The sequence below is a fragment of the Primulina tabacum genome, chromosome 17 (assembly GCF_025594145.1).
Source record: "Primulina tabacum isolate GXHZ01 chromosome 17, ASM2559414v2, whole genome shotgun sequence".
In the NCBI taxonomy this organism is placed as follows: Eukaryota; Viridiplantae; Streptophyta; class Magnoliopsida; order Lamiales; family Gesneriaceae; genus Primulina; species Primulina tabacum.
In genome coordinates, this window is record NC_134566.1 from 21,800,874 (window position 1) to 21,806,307 (window position 5,434).

General features: G+C 31.8%; 1 non-coding gene across 1 annotated transcript; it reads right to left on the reverse strand.

The window, feature by feature from the left end:
• Nucleotides 1-1,449: 1,449 nt before the first annotated feature.
• Nucleotides 1,450-1,558, reverse strand: LOC142532111 (small nucleolar RNA R71). Its single transcript, XR_012816503.1, has one exon. It is a non-coding gene; the product is annotated as a small nucleolar RNA R71 (small nucleolar RNA).
• Nucleotides 1,559-5,434: the final 3,876 nt, after the last annotated feature.

Below are 5,434 nucleotides of genomic sequence, written 5' to 3' on the forward strand. Positions count from 1 at the left end.
TTCCTTTATTTCTTCATTTAAATATAATTAGCATGTTAATTTCATATTCAAAGTTTTACACTTTGAATAATGAATAGCTAACTTCCTAAAGTTGAGATGAAAAGGTGAAACTCTTGACATGATAATAAACTTACTAAAAGGTAAGAATCTATGTTTTATATTATTTAATCATTATTTATTGTTTATGTTTTATTTATTTCTTTAAACATTTTTATACCCTACTTATAAGTGGGAGTTTTGATTTATTGTTGATATATGTTACACTAAATTCTTGGAACCATTTAAATGTTTGTTTGGTATTACCAACCATTTAAAGTGGATGCATTGATTTATTATATATGAATATATTATAATATTAAATTCTTGGAACCATTTAAATGTTTGTTTGGTTTTACCAACCATTTAAAGTGGGAACCTTGATTTAGTGTTTACAAATATATATATATAGCACAATAAATATTTTGACAAATTTATAAGTTTTGGTATATATTATATACTTATAAGATAATAATATATAACATAATATAAATATGATTATTTAATATATTGTAACCATTTTATTAAGTGGATTTCAATAATGTTCGTTAATGTTAACTTTATTAAAATACCAAGAGTGGACCCTTTAATCTCAACTACTTAAATTAAAATTTTAACAATTAAAAATTATCAACTAAAGATTCAAACCATTAAAAAAAACAAAAACAAAAACAAAAAGACATTCTAGTGAACTTGTAATTACCTTAGCTTCCCTGTGGATACGATATTCGGACTCACCGAATTATACTACTTGTGTGGACAACCTGCTCTTGGGAGTGCAAAAATCAAAGTCGCAACAAGTTTTTGGCGCCGTTGTCGGGGAAGTATAATTTAATTTCAAGTCTATTTAATTTTGTTTATAGTTTATTTTTCTTTATTTGAATTTTTATTGCTTTTGTGTGTTTTTATTCTTTTGCATTTGCATTTGCATGAGCATTTGGTCACGTACACTTAGTAGTCGACTCATTCGAAATAACCCTTTATTTTTACAAAACATGGCGGAAGAACCCATCCAAGAAAATGAAGATGAAATTCAATCTCAACATGATCATGATAGACGAAGAACACTTAGAGATCACATGAATCCTACACATGCTAGTGCACCTTCATGTCTAGTTTTTCCCCCTGATGCATCTCATTTCAATTTTAAGCCTGGTATTATCCAACTTTTACCCAATTTTCATTGCTTAGATTCTGAAAATCCATACATGCATTTACGAGAGTTTGAAGAAGTGTGCAACACATATAATGATCTAAATTGTAGCATGAACACCATTCGACTTAAGCTTTTTCCTTTTTCTTTAAAAGATAAAGCTAAAACTTGGCTACAAAATCTTAGATCGGGATCCATTCGAACTTGGGATGAATTGCAACAACAATTTTTGAAAAAGTTTTTTCCATCTCATAGAACAAATTCTTTCAAAAGGCAAATCATCACTTTCACTCAAAAACAAGGAGAAACTTTTTATCAGTGTTGGGATAGATACAAAGAATTCCTTAATCTTTGTCCACATCATGGTTTTGAAATTTGGAGAGTTGTTTCTCAATTTTATGAAGGCTTAACACCTAAAGATAGGCAAATGGTTGAATTTATGTGTAATGGAACATTTGAAGATAAAGATCCAAACGAGTCAATTGAGTATCTCGATTCTTTAGCTGAAAATGCTCAAAATTGGGACACTATAGGTACAATCGAACCATCAAAAAAGATTCAATCTCCTACATCTGGTGGAGGTATGTACACTCTCAAAGATGAACATGATCTTCAAGCTAGATTTACCTCTTTGGCAAGAAAAGTTGAGGCACTTGAATTGAAAAAGAATGGTCAATTAAAATATGTTTAAGAAATTGTGTGTCACATCTGTGATACAAGTGATCATTTTACAAAAGATTGTCCCACTTTGCCCTCTTTTAAAGAATGTCTCCATGAACAAGCCAATGTTTTGAACAATTTCAAAAGGCCAAATTTTGAACCATTTTCTCAAAATTACAATCCAGGTTGGCGAAATCATCCAAATTTTAGTTGGAAGAATGATAATGCTGCACAATTTTCACAACCACATTTCCAAAATCAACAAAATTTTCAAAATTATGCACCTTATGTTCCTCCACCTAAAAGAAATTTGGAAGATACATTGAATTCTTTCATTGCAAAGCAAGAGTCTATCAATACTCAAACTGCTCAAACCATGACAGATTTGAAAGATACTCTTGCTAAATTTGCATCTGCATTTAATGTTCATGAAAAAGATAAATTTCCTTCACAACCTCTGTCTAATCCCAAGGATCATCATTCACAAACTGGAACTTCTGGAACTCAAACGATGGATCAGCTAAAATCTGTTATTACCCTTCGAAGTGGTAAGGTTGTGGAAAAATCCATTCTTGAACCTTGTGAAGATGATGATAAATCAATTCCAAAGGATAAGAAAGTGGAACACATAACTTGCGAAGAGGAGGTTCAACAGACGGTGTCACCACCATTCCCCCATGCATTCAAAAAAACAAAAAAATCAAATTTGAATTCTTATATATATGATATTTTTAAACAAGTAAAAGTTAATATTCCTTTATTAGATGCAATAAAACAGGTACCATCATATGCCAAATTTTTGAAAGACTTGTTCACTGTGAAAAGAAAATTGAATGTGAAAAAGAAAGCATTTTTAGCCGAACAAGTAAGTGCAATCATTCAAAATAATAATACTTTGAAATACAAAGACCCTAGTTGTCCTATTATTTCATGTATTATTGGAGAACGAAAGATTAAAAAAGCCTTGCTTGATCTTGGAGCTAGTGTGAATTTACTTCCATATTCAGTTTATCAAGAACTCAATCTAGGCGAGTTAAAATCTACTTCGGTAACACTTTTACTTGCCGATAGATTTGTTAAAGTGCCAAGAGGTATGGTAGAAGACGTATTGGTCCAAGTTGATAACTTTTTATATCATGTCGATTTCATAGTTTTAGATACACAACTTATCGAAGCTTGTAATGCAATTCCTGTAATTCTGGGTCATCCATTTTTAGCAACTTCTAATGCTCTTATAAATTGCAGGAATGGAATAATGAATTTGTCATTTGGTAACATGACCTTGGAGCTCAATGTTTTTAATCTTTGTAAGCAACCACATGACAAAGGAGATGAAAGTGAAGATGAAAATCTTATTGAAACTCTTGTGGAAGAAAACATTCAAGAAGAGAGTACTCGTGATCAATTAGATATTTGTTCAATTGAAAGTGTTAAAGAAAATATTGAAATTGATCTTGATGATTTTATTAGGTATCACTCGTTACCAGGATAAGAGAAAGAATTTGATGCAAAATATGAAAATGAAGATGAACCACCCATATTGGAGTTAAAACCCTTGCCAGAAGAATTGAAGTATGCATTTCTTGGAGAAGATGAAACATATCCGATGGTAATTTCTTCCAAACTAGAAAGTGATCAAGAAGGTAAATTAGTTGATACGCTTAAAAGACATAAAAATGCAATCGGTTGGACACTAAAAGATCTCAAAGGCATTAATCCACTAATTTGCACTCACAAAATTCACTTAGAAGAAAATGCAAAAACATCTCAACAACCACAAAGGAGATTAAATCCACACATGAAAGATGTTGTGAAAACTGAAGTTCTCAAACTACTTGATGTTGGGATTAACTACCATATTTCTGATAGTAAGTGGGTAAGCCCAACACAAGTAGTTCCAAAAAAATCTGGCATCACAGTGATAAAAAATGAAAAAGGTGAATTGTTAACAAGTCGAATCCCATCTAGTTGGCGGATGTGTATTGATTATAGAAAATTAAATGACGCCACTAGAAAAGATCATTTTCCATTACCATTTTTGGATCAAATTTTAGAAAGAGTAGCAGGTCATCCATACTACTTTTTTCTTGATGGATATTCAGGTTATTATCAAATTCTCATTGCACTCGAAGATCAAGATAAAACTACATTCACATGTCCTTTTGGAACATTTGCATTTAGAAGGATGCCATTTGGATTATGTAATACCCCAGCAACATTTCAAATATGTATGCTAAGCATTTTTTGCGACATGGTTGAAAATTGTTTGGAAATTTTCATCGATGATTTAACTGTCTTTGGGAATACATTTGATAATTGTCTTGAAAATTTGGAAAAAATTTTAAAAAGATGCGAGGAAAAAGGTCTTATTTTAAATTGGGAAAAATGTCATTACATGATTACTTCTGGAATTGTTTTGGGACATGTCGTGTCATCTCATGGAATTGAAGTTGATAAAGCAAAAGTTGATGTCATTGCCAATTTACCCCCTCCAAAAACCAATAAAGAAATTCGCTCATTTTTGGGACATGCTGGATTTTATACGAGGTTTATAAAGGACTTTAGTTTAATCTCTAAACCCATTTGTAACCTCTTAACCAAAGACACTGCATTTGAGTGGACTCAAGAATGACAAAATGCTTTTGATAAAATCATTCGACATTTAACATCAGCTCCTATCATGCAACCTCCTGATTGGTCTTTACCATTTGAAATCATGTGCGATGCGAGTGATTATGCAGTCGGTGCAGTATTGGGTCAAAGAAGAAACGGTAAGCCTTATGTGATATAAACAATGCTCAAATGAATTACTCCACAACTGAAAAAGAACTACTTGCTGTAATATTTGCATTAGATAAATTTCGTTCTTATTTGATTGGATCAACGAATATTGTGTTTACTGATCATTCTGCTATTCGATATTTGTTGACCAAGCAGGATGCAAAGCCACGACTGATACGATGGATTTTGTTGCTCCAAGAATTTGACATTGTGATCAAAGATAAAAAAAGGAACCGAGAATGTCGTAGCCGATCATTTATCGAGACTAGTAACAGGATCATCTTGTGAAATGACACCAATTAACGATAATTTTGCTGATTAACATCTACTTTCAGTTACTACTACACCTTGGTTTGCTAACATAGTAAATTTTATTGTGACAAGAAAAATGTCACCGCAATGGAGTTCTCAAGATAAAAGAAAATTTTTGAATGAGGTAAAAAACTTTTATTGGGATGATCCGTATCTGTTCAAGTATTGTCCGGATCAAATTTTTCGATGTTGCATACCCGACAATGAGGTAAGTAGTGTCATTAAATTTTGTCATTCAGAAGCATGCGGAGGACATTTTTCTTCAAAGAAAACAGCTGCAAAAATCTTGCAGTGTGGATTTTATTGGCCCACTTTGTTTAAAGACACCCACGAAATCTGCAAGATCTGTGAAAATTGTAAAAAATTGAGTGCGATTTCAAAGAGAAACATGATGCTTTTGAATCGTATTATTGAAATTGAAATATTTGATTGTTGGAGAATAGATTTTATGGGACCTTTTCCACCGTCGTTTGGATACTTGTATATTTTAGT